This window comes from Anabrus simplex, chromosome 1, assembly GCF_040414725.1.
Source record: "Anabrus simplex isolate iqAnaSimp1 chromosome 1, ASM4041472v1, whole genome shotgun sequence".
Taxonomy (NCBI): Eukaryota; Metazoa; Arthropoda; class Insecta; order Orthoptera; family Tettigoniidae; genus Anabrus; species Anabrus simplex.
The window spans coordinates 935,846,953-935,862,504 of NC_090265.1; positions in this window are offsets into that span (position 1 = coordinate 935,846,953).

Consider the following 15,552-nt stretch of genomic DNA (forward strand, 5'->3'; position numbering starts at 1 on the left):
GCTGTTCCTTAATTAAGGCCACTGTTGCTTCTTCACCATCCTAGCCCTTTCCTGTCCCGTCGTCGCCGTAAGATCTATCTATGTCGTGGCGACGTACATCAACTCGTAAGAAAATGGTAATCAGCTGTCAAAGACACTGCACCCGTTGAATATGGTCAGGATGCACTAGTTCTTCATGCAGTGTCCTACGTATGGTCCAAGTTGGTACACCAACGGCACGTGTTATACTACGCGTACGGCGCCCGGGATCATCGTTTACTATTGTTAGGATGCCCGACTCCATGGCAAAACGGTTAGCGTGCTGGCCTTTGGTTACAGGGGTCCCGGGTTCGATTCCCGGCAGGGTCGGTATTTGAACCATCATGGTTATTTTCCCTGGCATGGGGCTGGGTGTATGTGTTGTCTTCATCCTCATTTGATTATCATCAAGGTGCGCAGGTCACCTACGGGAGTCAAACCAAAAGACATGCACCTAGCGAGCCGAACCCCTCCTGGGATCTCCCGGCACTAATATCCATACGCCATTTCATTTCCATTGTCAGGATGTCTTCTTCCGCGTCTAGAATTACAAGTGGCCGTTTAGGCCATCGCTTCTGAAAGCGTGATGTAACACAACTTGCATCGCGAATACGCTGCAGTACAGCTAGTATCGTTGCTGGATTCGGCACCCGTCTGTTGGGAAGCCTTTTCCGATAGATTCATGGAGGGCGACCCGTGTTCTGTTCTGCCACACGATACACTAGCAGCATATCATGGTATTCGTGGTATTCATACACTGGAATTATTCAAATACAACGACGTTGCGCAACACATCTGCGCAGCGGTTCATCATATATTCGCGGGCGTTTGACTGTCGCGACCGATCGGACCTTGAAAAAAAAATAGCCCTCGTACTACTACGAAGTAACTCGCGTACTAGTACGGACGATAATTCGCCTCTCTGACAGGTGTTATTCAGGTCAAGGTCAGACCGACAGCTCATACCTCTAGTCCGGTGGTTTCATGTAGGGGCGGGAACCCGTCCCACCACACCCCCGTCGCTAGGAACAGCACACGACCAAACCGGCACGTGACAGGTCTAGTGAATTTGTCAAACTGCTTACGTGAAATATTCTACCACAGTGTGATTTCAATACCATGGATTCTTGGGAGACCAACTCGCCGTATGCAGAAACACCCCGTGTTGACGTGTACGTAAATAAAGTTTCTTACGTAAACGAAAGAATGCGTGGGATAGGATTTCCAAGTGAGTAGTATCAGAATTGAATTGTCAAAGCACATCGAACGTTTTGCTTCATATCAATAAGGGACATGTTATAAAAATAAATTAATTAAACGTACCTCCTCTTCGTGCTTCCGAATGAAAAGAACTTGTTTAATGGTAAATTAAAGCATTCTGCTTTTGCAGTGCCCTATTAAACGTATCAAAATAAACGTTGCCAGGCTGAGTGGCTCAGACGGTTCAAGCTCTGGTTTCATGAACTTTGCAGGCTCGATCCTGGCTCAGTCCGCTGGTATTTGAAGGTGCTCAAATACGTCCGCTTCTGATCGGTAGAATTACAGGCACGTTAAAGAATACCCGTGGGCAAAATTCCGAAACCGCGCGTCTCCATTGGCACGTAAACATTTATTATTATTATTATTATTATTATTATTATTATTATTATTATTATTATTATTATTATTATTATTATTATTACTGAGCGAGTTGGCCGTGTGATTAGGAGCGCGCGGCTGTCAGCTTGCATTCGTCGTAAAGCCACCTACCAATATTATAATAAAAACTGTGTTAGCCCATTATTACTAACTATTACTAAAATAAAAGTTAAACGCCCCACTCAAACTCCGTAGCTGGTAATCTGTCAGAAAACACTACAGAAAACACTGAACTTTTAACAAGTCCGAATTATTATTAATCTTATAATTGCGGGCATGTCTCCGGAATTACCGAAACATGTACTTACAAAATGTTTTACGTCGCACCGACACAAGTAGGTCTTACGGCGACGATGGGAGAGAAAAGGGATACAAGTGGGAAGGAAGCGTTCGAGGCCTTAATAAAGGTACAGTCCCAGTATTTCCCTGATGTGAAAATGGGAAATTACGGAAAACCATCTTCCCGGCTGCCGACAGCGGAGTTCGAATCCACTATCACCAAAATGCAAACTCACAGCTGCGCGCCCCTAACCACACGACCAACTTATTCTAACCTCTAATGCCGGACTGAGTAGCTCGGGCGATAGAGCGCTGGTCTTCTGATCCCACCTTGGCAGGTTCGATAGCGGCTCAGTTCGGTGGTATTTGAAGGTGCTCAAATAAGCCAGTCTCGTGTCTGTAGATTTACTTGCACTAAAAAACACTGCGGTAAAAAATTCTGGCATTTCAGCGTCTCCGAAAACCGTGAAAATTAGTTAGTGGAACGTAAAGACATTATTATTATTATTATTATTATTATTATTATTATTATTATTATTATTATTAGTAGTAGTAATATTATTATGATTACGGAAGTTCTAATTAAGCGGGTCCATTACAGTCATCACTTTACCTATCGGCACTTACTGTCCAGTAATAAGCCTTCTGTCCGCCTGTGTGGTATAGTGGTTAGTGTGATTAGCTGCCACCCCCCGAAGGCCCGGGTTCGATTTCGAGCTCTGACACGAAATTTGAAAAGTGGTACGAAAGTTGGAACGGGGCCCATTATGCCTCGGGAGGTCAAATGTGTAGAGGTGGTTTGATTCGCACCTCAGCCATCCTGAAAGTGGTTTCCCGTAGTTTTCCACTTCTCCAGGCAAATGCCGCGATAGTACCTAGCTTAAGGCCACGGTCGCTTCCTTCCCTCTTCCTTTTCTATCCCTTCCCATCCCCCGCAAGGCCCCTGTTCATCCTAGCAGGTGGGGCCGCTTGGGCGAGGTACTGGTCATTCTTCCCAGTTGTATCCCCGACCCAATGTCTCACGCTCCAGGACACTGCCCTTGAGGCGGTAGAGGTGGGATCCCTTGCTGAGTCCCAGCGAAAACCAACCCTGGAGGGTAAACATATTAGGAAAAGGCAGAATAAGCCTTCCATTACAAATGCCCGGCGGCAATTCCACAGTAGCTCTTTTTCCTTCGAGCAATGTTCACGATGGATGAAACTACGGTTTTTGAAATTTGTCTCATTAATAACAATTTCACTGAATACTTATAGTCTTTTCTTTCAGTGCCCACCGTCCTTTCATTGACCTGAAAAGTTTATGAATAAGCATAGACAACTCGCATTGTCTATTGTCAGAAGTTCATCGTAGAGTGTCGCAATAACAGCACAGAAATGTTGCGCCCATTTTTCATTACTTATTAACTGTTTCCTTTAATTTTGTCAGCTTGGATCACTGAGTAATGCCAATGACGTCTTATAAATCACACACAACTACACAATACTTGATTCGCATGCATGTGGTGGTACGGATCTTCGACGTCACTGTAAGAATTCTGTGTACTTTTCACACAGACCACCCTAGACCGGTTTTCGAGTACAGCAAGTGGCCAGGCACGTGAGTCAACCTCTCCTACTTGCCAAGCCTTTAGGGGAAGTGCACAACAACATTTGTTGGCCTGCGATAAGAAACAGGTTCAACAAGCCCTATACTCTGATACTGTACTTCCACTACGCGTGGACGGAATGACGTAACCGGTGTATCCTACTACGGCCGTTCAAAACACATTAGCTCCTGAAATATTTGGCTCAGTTATGGGCAAACTAATAGGACAAGGTAAAAAGTACATAGCATATATTGTGAGATGTATTTTTCTTTGCCGACTAGCTTAATATCTGCACGTATACCCCTAACATCCTGTATATCGCTTGTAACAGTCCTGTATGAACGGCACTCTGTATTTAGTGAATGAAGAAATAGAAAATGTTGAAAAGAATTCGCAACTAATCTGAAAGTTAATATCAATAATGATTAATATCTTTTAGAGACTGTTATATTCTTTAGAGTCATCATTCAAAAAATAATGTACTAATCTCTAGATACACAAGAAGACTGCAATATCTTAATTTTTTTGACGATTGGCAATCATCGTGGTTCTCATTTCAACCGTTTCGTTTTAGATTCCATTAATTTATAAACTGTGATTTATTTGCTCTGTAACTTGCAGCAATCTTCATCATTCCAATCTCGTAATTTTAAATTTAAAGTACAGTAAGAAAAATGGCTTAGTAATAACTTTCAGATCTGATCATATGACTTGAAAATTTCTCCACAGTGGCCACAAGCCGTTTGAGATGTTACTGCGAATGTGCAATGGGTCCACTCAAAGGCACACACCATATTTTAACTTAGACTTCAACGAAAGGATAATTACGAGAATATACGAGCACTAAATTACACAAGTCAATTAACTCTGCTAATAAAAACCCCAGTGTTCTCTACTTCTAACTCAATTAATGAATCATGAATTGATTGTAAATTAAATGAAGGCCGCTTTGAAAGGAATTTGTTCGCTCATTCGTGGAGGGAGTTTGCCCCAGGGACGTATCTTGCATCGGGCTGGAGAAGTGTGGCCCGGAACGCAGACAATACAGCAGCCTTTGTCTCTGGTATTGGCCAATCAACCGGGTGCTCTCAAGTGTCCTACTGGCTCCCCTTACCTTCAGTCTATTGTCCAGCCTCTTATCTGATGCTGCTGATAACCCTGTATTGGCATGTAGTGTAAAAAAATGACGACCGCATCGCGGGTGCGACTCAAGAGGTTGTGCTTCTATGGCGTACGGCTGGCTGACATTACTTAAAATACCAACTGAACACGGGGTTGCGGCGTATAGTGCAAGGGATTTTTTTTGCCTCTCGTATTTTTTAGCTGAAGAAATACTCCAAATAATATTCATATTTATTAAGTTTTGGAGGAAAAATGACCAGGGTTTTCTAGTCTCAAAGCATGTGATAAAGTTTCAGTTCGACTTGAACGAGTGATCAATTTAAACAACATGAAATCACTTGTAAGAAAAATAAAATAATATATATACATAAATTTATAATATATACATGGACTATATATATACAATTTGCTTTTACGTCGCACCGACACAGATAGGTCTTATGGCGACGATAGGATAGGAAAGGGCTTTGAGTGGGAAGGAAGCGGCCGTGGCCTTAATTAAAGTACAGCTCCAGCATTTGCTTGGCCTGAAAATCATTATTGTTGTTATTATTATTATTATTCTTTCTTTTCTTTCTTTTCCTGCCGCTTTTTCCCACACCTGTGGGGTCGCGGGTGCGAACTGCGTAGCACATGTGGATTTGGCCCTGTTTTACGGCCGGATGCCCTTCCTGACGCCAACCCTCTATGGAGGGATGTAAGCACTATTGCGTGTTTCTGTGGTGGTTGGTAGTGTAGTGTGTTGTCTGAATATGATGAGGAGAGTGTTGGGACGGACATATACACCCAGTCCCTGAGCCAGACCTGGCCGGGAATCGAACCCGGGACCCTCTGAACAGAAGGCCAGTACGCTGACCATTCAGCCAACGAGTCGGACATGATTATTATTATTATTATTATTGTTATTATATCACGAGGGAGAGAATACTTGTAACTCTGCTACACGCACCATATATTTTACTCGAACAATATCACGCTGTCCTTGACTCATATCAATATTGCAATATTCTAAGTCTATCAAAGGGCTGGTCGTTTCCGTGACTCCATTTATCGCTGGCATGTCTCTCAAGATTCATGAATTACATCTGCAAGTTCTCACGCGCCATTCAAATTGTGGTCAATAAAAGCATCAGCTTCTGTCCCTTACAATATAATATTTAGTCTTGGTATTTTCATCTTTTTATGAGCACAGTGAGGTACAGTATTTAAAAAATATTTTCAGACACACGGTAATTTGGCTCCCTACTACTGACTGTGTGGTTGTAAGTTTGCATTTAGGAGTGGTGTGTTCGAACCAATCAGTCGGCAGCCCTGAAGACGGTTTTGTGTAGTTTCCTCTTTCACACACAAGAAAGGATGTTCAGGAACATAACTTAATAGAGGTCACAGCCACTATCTTTACCCTCCTCTGACACGGCAATGGCGGACAACCAAAGAACAGGATGTCCAGAGACTAAAATAACAACGTAGGGTTTCAAGGACGGTGTCCAGATCACAAAATTGGTTTCTAGGGCTACTTAGTTATAAAATTCTCAGTGTTTCATCGGGTCCTGCGCCTGGCGTCTTGAAGGGCTCGATACCTTCAAAATTTCAGTAGTCCTCGGCAAAACAAATTGATCCACAACCTACAAGCCCGAGAAACTTACATTATTATTATTATTATTATTATTATTATTATTATTATTATTATTATTATTATTATTATTATTATTATTATTATTATTATTATTATTATTACACTCAGTTATTATGAAAGGCTGCTTGGCAACTGCTATTTGAAACGATGGAAATGAGCATGTTAAACATAAAAATGAAATTTGCACTTCCCATGATATATAAATATCAATAATGTAAAAGCGATAAGGTATTATTATTATTATTATTATATTCCTTATAAACCATTCAAAGTAAAACTGTATATGTGAGAAGCTCTGTGACATCTATGGATTTAGCTCTCACAAGAGCATGCAGATAGACAGAATTTCTACATTCACAATACTTTTGACAAGCTTCTGCACACCTAATCTCGTTGCACAACCAACTTTCGTGTTTACTGTAAATAGTGAAGAAGAATTGAGAGACACAATTTTTGAAGACTAACTTGTGAGATGGCATGCCTGAATGATGAAACGGGTTAAAAATTCGACAGGATAATATACTATTTGATAAATAGCATCGGATTCTGAGGAATCAATATTAATATACGTTGCTTTCGGAATGTTTACATCTAGTTCATTGATGACATGGATTTCGGACATAAAATTGCTATTTTCGTAAAAATTGAATTCTAGTTAGATCCAAAGAAGAACCAAAAACCCTTGCACTATACGAAGTCTTATTTTGTGGAATTTCGCTAGTATCATTTTGCCCTAGATCTCCATTGCTGAGTTTAGAAGCCGGTCACTGTAGTTAGAATGTCAATGTCTTTATAAGTATTTTTGACCGAAAAGTAGAACTTGATTGAACAGAACCCGGGGACAGCCGAGATATAAACTTCTTCTGTCTCTGAAGTTCGAACTCCTTTGAAGATGTCCGTTGGCTTCGACACAGGCAGCGCAATCGCAATTCCAATTTCAAAGCAAGCGGTAGGACATAGTTCACTCATATGTCAGTAGATGATTTAAATATTGCAACGTGCAACAATATTACAATATTCACCACGCTTAGTCAGAGTCAGTTTGTCCAAAAATGAACCAAACATGTGAAATGTTTACCTCACCCGAATCATATATCTCAAACAGTAATACCTACAACGAAACATTCACCGTCAAAAATGTATTGCTAGATGTCAGAACCTAATGTCAGAGGTACGAGTTCCATCTCGTGCTTAGAGGTGGAAGTAATATAGTTGTATCAATCAATCAATCAATCAATCAATCAATCAATCAATCAATCAATCAATCAATCAATCAATCAATCAATCAATCAATCAATCAATCAATCAATCAATCAATCAATCAATCAATCAATCAATCAATCAATCAATCAATCAATCAATCAATCAATCAATCAATCAATCAATCAATCAATCAATCAATCAATCAATCAATCAATCAATCAATCAATCAATCAATCAATCAATCAATCACTTGAAAATTTATCGAGCATTTCCCTTGATCAGTTATCCCAGACCCTTACTGCTTGTCCTATAAATGAATAGTTGTCCCAATTTGTCCTCTGGAATCCCTAATTTTTTTCTTCTTACGTTCCTTCCTAGTTTTAAAAGCTCCGTTGAAAACTTATTCGTCTACTAATGTCATTCATGCCATCTCTCCACTGACAGCTCGGAACATGCCACTTACGATAGTCGAGCATCTCCTCTCCTCACTCCCAAGTCTTCCCAGCCCAAAGTTTGTAATATTTTTGTAACGTTATTTCTTTGTTGGATATCATGCTGCTTTTCTTTGGATCCTTTCTAGTCCTAGTGTGGGTCCCGTACACTAGAACCATACTCTAATAGGCGTCTTACCATAGACTTGTAGCAATTGAGATTAGTGATATTTATTTAAATTTTACATTAGGAAGGTCCGTAGGCGTTCGGTAGATTACGAGTTGTAGGTGAGGTTTTACTCTGTTTCCTTTTTTTAAGGTTGGGAGAAAGAAGAAGTAATATTAACTTTCTTTTTCTAAATAACCTATCCGGAGGTTTGTTGATTGAATATTTACAAAAAAGGAGTTGTAACTTCAGCAGCGGTTACATTCGTACAGGCAATAGACACTATATTTGAAGTAGCAATTCACCTATCACGAAGGTAATAGTTTCTTTAAACAACGCGATACACTTGCAAATGTTAATTATATCAGGACATGGCACAATGAACAAAACCTATTTTTCTTTTAAAAGTACAGCAATCGTGTACCTGAGAGCTTCACTGTATTTTTCATGTAATTGGAGGTAACATTGAGAACGACAGAATACGAAATGTATATACAGTTCATAGATTAGACTTCTGGGCTTATATTTTAATACGGGAAGCTTTATGTTGAAGGAAGCGGAAATTTTGCATAGGACTAGTGTTCAAGATTTTAAAGGTCTTCTTAATTGTATTTACTTGCATCCGGGAGATAGTAGGTTCGAATCCCACTATCGGCAGTCCTGAAGATGGTTTTCCGTGGTTTCCCATTTTCACACCAGGCAAATGCTGGGGCTGTACCTTAATTAAGGCCACGGCCGCTTCCTTCCAACTCCTAGACCTTTCCTATCCCATCGTCGCCATAAGACCTATCTGTGTCGGTGTGACGTAAAGCCCCTAGCAAAAAAAAATTGTATTTACTTCAAATTTCTAACCACTTGAGTATTAACCTGTTCTGAGTTCGAAATCCATTAAGTCCAGGTAAAAAATATCGCTAGGGCCAGCTCAGGAATGTATTCGATCTTAAGACTCTGATCAGTCTAAAACCGCGCCTGAGTACTCCAATTCCGTACAAACGTCAGTAGGTATCGTTCAATAAAAATAAAAGGAAAGACGCTGCAAATGGCATGAATCATGGCTTGTAACATCAGCTGGACTACGTGAATTGATTTGAACGCTCCCAAAACGACAAGGTAGAGATGTAACGTTCCAGACGTTACAGTGTGATTATGTTAATTTTATTATGTGTAATTAATTCAGGAAGTTAACGTCATGATATTTATTTTGGTATGTAATTGTATTATCATTCATGTTTAATCATTTGCTCACTATCATTTCATTACTTTGTAACTACGACTTGTAAACGAGGGCTGAATATCCTAATATTCACTTAGATTCTTGCGACAGTTGGTTAAAATTAACTTGCAGTAGATTTCAGTTATCTTGCCACATCACCGAGGAGGAAGGGAGGACAAATTTAGACATCAAGTTCTGAGAAAAGCGAGCACGTGTTCACGCGTCCTAACGTAAGCTACCGTATTTCGACCAGAATTATTCGAACTGATCAACGCCTATATTTTCAAAGGAGCGTCATGTTGCCATGGATACTGAGTGAAAGGACGAATAGAAGAACAGTTGATATCATGATTTTGGCCCGTCAACTCTAATATCTGGAGTGGGGAGAGAGGTGTCATCTGATTGGACCACGTGTAAGCGACCTGTAATTAGCGCGAGAGAAGGTTATAAAAGAGCGTGTTGGAGCTCGTGGCATCACTTATTCTTACTTATTCATTCTTATTCGCTCTCTACAACGTCTTATTCGCTTCTGCGAGTCTCTCTACATTATTCTACGATCTTCTACGAGGCTTCTACTTGATTTTCTACTTGATTCTTCGTCTCGATACTTAGAAATTCTGAATGAGGGGTGTATAGCCACTCTTATCAGGAAGTACGTACAGCACGGCTATAAGACCGGTTTGAACCAGTCTAAGTCAATAGATAGTTTTAATCTAGATAGAAATGAAACTTCAGAGAACATTTTCAGTAAAGTTGGAAGGATTCTTAATTGAGTATCCTCTCCATATAACCCAAGGTGGTTCTTCTAACTATGACTTAGGGCTTATCTCCAATATATGGGATAGAGCATAATAGGGAGTGTTAGTTTTGAAGTCATCTTCCAATTAGTGGTGGGTGCAATTGGCAAGGCAGGAATGGTACTGAGCTGCAGATGAAGAGATCTCAAAGACGAACGGTGATGTTCCCGCTACAAGGAGGGAAGCTTTCCAAGGACCAGCAGATCAAGACGACATGGTGAGCAAGCGAGTTAAAGATATTGCAAGTTTTCGCGAAGTAGAGTCATTCAATTTTTTATTAAATTCATTTTCTATTTTAAATTCAGTTCTCGTTAAACCGTCGTCATTTATATTAAATATAATAAATAGTATTTTTCTAGTTTACTTTAATCAATTTGCCTTAATTAGCCTTTTAATTTCTAATTCTCCTGCTTAATGATTAGTGCACTATCACCTCACCCCTGTGATAAGAGTCTGTCCAAGCTTGATTATAAATTTTATCTTTAAGTCCTCAACTTAAAGATTGGCGCCCTTTGCTTGCTTGGTTGCATTTCTCATTTGATGATTGTTCTCCGAGAGGGGAAGACACATAAATGCCGCTCCAACGTGTGGCGAGAAAATCATTAAGTACGGAGCAGTTAATAACAGTAACAATATCAGAATTCGTATTATGGGCAAAATTTGGATATCCACGTTTCATTAAGAGTGTTTGATTGTGGGAAGGGTCATGGCTGATCAGACGAAAGAGGAGAGGATGTTGCGCAGTGGACGGGCGATAAAAGGCAATAATGTATTGAGTTCAGAGGAAGAGTTGTGTAGTCTTGTAGAGGAAATTGAAGATAGAAGTGTAAGTAGTATGGAGAGTGAAGGCAAGCAGAAAGAAGTCAGTATGGAGTCAGATGATAGTAGGATGGGGGGCGAAGCGGAAGTAAACACTAACAATGAAAGTAATAATAATGATCAGTTAATGGGAATGATGCAGTTAATGTTAAGTAAGATAGAGGACAGTAAATCTGAAATAAAAAATGAATTGGAACAAATTAAAACAGATGTAGAACAAACTAAATCTGAGCTTAAAAGTGAATTAGAACAAACTAAATCTGAACTTAAAGAACAGTTAGAACAAACTAAAGCTGAATTAAGCAGGGAGATGAGGGAAAATAAGGAGGAAGCGAATCGGAGAATGGACGAACACAGTAAGCAGTTACGCGATCTGGTGGTAAAAAATGAACATTTTAGTAAGCGATTAGAGGACCAGGAAAGTGAATATGTACGGCAAGGGAAAAAGGTAGAAGAAAAGTTTGCGGAACAGAGAAGTGAATTCCTGGAATTAATGGGGAAGGAAAACAACTCTACTAGGGAGGAAGTAATGAGGCACGTCACTAGTATTGATAAGAGAGTTGAGACTCAAAGAGGGGAAATACGGGTATTTAAAGACCACGTCCAACAAGAGATTGACACGGTAAAGCTTAGAATAGAAGATGAGACCCGGGCAAGGGAAGAAAGTTTTGCGATAGCTGAAGAGAATAAGATTGAAATTAGGACATTGAAAGAGAAGCAGGTTAACTTGGAGAGCGAAATTGATAGGAGAGACAAAGAGGTAGAATGCCGGATGGAGAAAGCAGAAAATAAGTTAAAACAGGTGGCAAAGGATAAACAGGTTTTCACGGGAAGGCACTGTCTAGGAAATAACTACATTAGGGAAATTGAACTACCTAAATTTAATGGGAAACAAACGAACCCGCTAGATTTCCTTAAGATGATAGAAAAACGATTTGAAAAGCGTCTAGAGGAAGGGTCTATGGACTGGGAAGACGTTATGGAAAATATTGACCATGCTTTTGTAGGAGAAACTCGGTCTTGGTTCATGGTATATAGGCAGACGATGACGAACCTGAAAGAATTCAGAAATAAATTTAGAGAGAAATTCTGGAATGAAGCGATACAAGCTAGGGAGAGAGAAAGGGTGGTATTTGGGAGGTACAAACAGCATGAGGGAGTTACTATGACCGAGTACTTCCTGGCACATGTCATGATTTGTCAGAACTTAGATGGTATAACCGAGGGGTCTGATGTAGTAAGACTACTTTTAAGACATTTTCCGGACAGGGTGAGAGAAGCAGCCTGCATGCAAAAAATTGGTACTATTCAGGAGATGGAGAACCTACTAGGCAGTTTTGATGCGTTAGGTAACCTTAGGAGTAGAACGGAGAATATTCAGAACTTTAGTCATCACAACGGAATGAGACATAACGGTAGAACACAGAATCACGAAGCTCGCAATCAGTTCAGACCTCAGCAGAACAGCAGGAGCGGAGCACAGGAATATAGGACAGGAAATTCCCAACGGAGGCCAGAGCAATGTACTAATGAGTCCAACGTCAATACACAAAGGGAACCTTTAAACTAACTAGAGGCTGTTATGTTAGGTCAGAATTCCAGCCTAGTAAGAAGGTAGCGAAGTGTCTTGCCATGAAAGTGTTACCATATGACCTCGATGTTAGAGACGATTTGCTGTATGAACCCGAGCAGAATAATGGAGATTCAAGTAATAAAGTAGTCAATCCCGTTGTTAAATTGAAAGTTTGGGGGGCGTGGGTTAAAGTTTTGATTGATTCTGGTAGCCAAATATCATGTATTAGTTCTCAGTGGTATGAGTCATTAGTGAAACAGGGTATTCAGTTGGAGGAAATGCCTGTTAAGTCTACTTTCATCATTACGGCTGTTGGAAAGAGGTCTAAGCAAATTTGTAAACAAGTAGCTGTCCCGATCTGTATTAATAATTTTATTAGCGTTCAGATATGTTTGGTAATTCCGCATTTAATATTTGATCTTATCTTGGGATCTGACTGGTTAACGTTAAAATTGGCTCAGTTAAATTACAATGATCTAGTGCTAAATTTGAGGTGGAATAATGAGGATATTAAGGTCAAGTTTGAGGAGGAAATTCAGAGGAAAACGGAAGTTAGTACAGTGTGGAGAATGAAAGAGGTTTCTAAAGTAAATGAAGAGGCTAGTGAGGGCCTGAAGTTGTGTCAGTTGTGGATTCATGAGGATAAAATATGTGGCTTGAAAGAAGCCGTAAGTAGAAATGAGTTGAATGAAGTCCAGAAGGACAAGTTATTTGAAGTGTTATGTGAACACGTGGAGATTTTCTCCGAGAAACCTGGTGTTACCCATCTGTATGAACATTCTTTTTCTGTGCTGGATAAGACTCCATTCAGCGGACCGCGATATCCGATACCACACAAATATGCAAAAGCCGTAGAGGATCAAATTCAAGCTATGTTAGCAGACGATGTGATTGAATTATCAAACAGTCAATATGTTAATCCCTTAATTGTTGTGCCTAAGTCTGATGGATCAATACGTTTGTGTATTGATGGCAGGGAGATGAACCGACGTATTGGTGCTGATCAGTTGAGATCACAAACCATTGAAGAGTTGATACAGAATTTTCAGGGTAAGAGTTGGTTTTCTACGTTAGATCTTAGGAGTAGTTTTTGGCAGATACCTTTAAGATCAGAAGACAGGCCTCTTACTGCTTTCAGCTATAAGCATAGTTTGTACCAATTTAGGCGTGTTCCTTTTGGGACCCGTACTAGTTCGGCAGCTCTTATTCGCGCACTTAGTATTGCCTTGGGAGATGATACTGGAGATTATGCTACTATTTATATCGATGATTTGGTTATAGGATCTAGTACCTTTGAAGAGCACTTGGACCACTTGGAGAGGGTTTTTTCTAAATTAGAGTATGCTGGTTTTACTCTGAAACTTGACAAATGTGTTTTCAGTAGACGAGAGGTGACTTTTTTGGGGCACCGTGTATCGGCAATGGGAGTGACGCCTGAGAGCACAAGAATTGAAAAAATATTGAATACTACGACACCTAGAAATATTAAGGAGCTCAGATCGTATATTGGTGTATGTAATTTTTTCAGACGATTTGTAGTGAGATTTGGTAACTTACTAGAGCCATTTAGAGAACTATTGAAAGCTGGCAGTAAGTGGGAATGGACACAAGATCATGATAGAGCTTTCCTAAAATTAAAAGAAGGATTCAGGCAGGCGGTTGTTTTGAGATACCCCATGCCCGATAGGAAGTATGTGTTGCTGACGGACGCATCTCACTGTGGTATCGCTGGTGCACTATGTCAAGTAGATGATGATGGTAATTTAGGGATTGTGTCTTTAGCTTCCAGAGGTTTAAGTGCTGCTGAAAAGCGTTATACTATAACGGAACTTGAATTCCTAGCTATCGTATACTCCCTCAGTAAATTTAGGATGTATGTTTTAGGTACCGAATTTGAAGTTAGGACGGATCATCATGCTCTTTCTTTTGTATCCAAGTGTAAATTATCATCTAACAGAGTTAGTAGATGGATACTCGCCCTACAAGAGTATGAGTTTAAGGTAACTCACGTTAAGGGAAAGAATAATGTCCTTGCTGATTTATTGTCACGTGATCCGAAGTTGTGCGAAGAAGGTAGCCTTCTAGAGCCACGTGAGGGCATTATTATATGTACATGTCTGTCTAAGGAAAATGAAACTGCTCTAAATAGACTACGTAACCTATTGGTTGAACAGTCGGTAGACGAAGAATGTCGGGAACCTTTGTCTGTACTTCAGGGAGGAGAGCAGCTCACTGTGTCGCATGGTAGGCACATGTACAAACTGGTTAACGGGTTTCTAGCCAGGAAATGTGGCGAGGATCTCTGGGGGATTTGTGTACCCAAAGCGCTACGTGTGGAATTGATTTGGTTTATCCACAAGGAATTAGGACATTATGGAGCTAATAAAGTTCTGTATGAGATCCGACAGAATTTTATATGGGACAAGATGGGAAGAGATATAAGAAAAATTCTTTCCACTTGCGATCTGTGTCAGCGTAGCAAAGTTCCTAACCGCTATTTAGAAGGACCTCGTCAGGCAGTAATCTCAGAAAGACCTGGTGACTTGGTGTGTACTGATTTATTTGGACCTGTGGTAAAGGGACAGTTCGGCTTCCAATATATTTTAGTCATTATTGATGCCTTCTCGAAGTTGGTCAGATTATACGGTATGAGAAAAGCCACTGGAAAATCTTGTAGTCATATAATCAAAGAGAAGTATGTCCCTGAATTAGGTACTCCTCGTAGAATATTATCAGACAGTGGACCGCAATTTATTTCGAGAAAATGGAAGTCCATAATTAGAGAGCTAGGTATTACACAGGTTCATTCATCTATTAGATACCCTCAGGGCAATATGTGTGAACGCGTTATGAAAGAGTTATCTCGCATGTTTAGATGCTTAGTGTTCGATAAGCATACAGCCTGGGTGGCTCATTTATCCCGCATAGAGACATGGATCAATGCGGTTCAACATGAAAGCACGAGATTGACGCCGTCACAAGTTCATTTTGGTTGTAAGCCTCAGAATGAACTAGTGAGAGTGTTAGGTTTGCCTGAGGAACCACCTCGTAATGCTGAATTTTACGTCCGA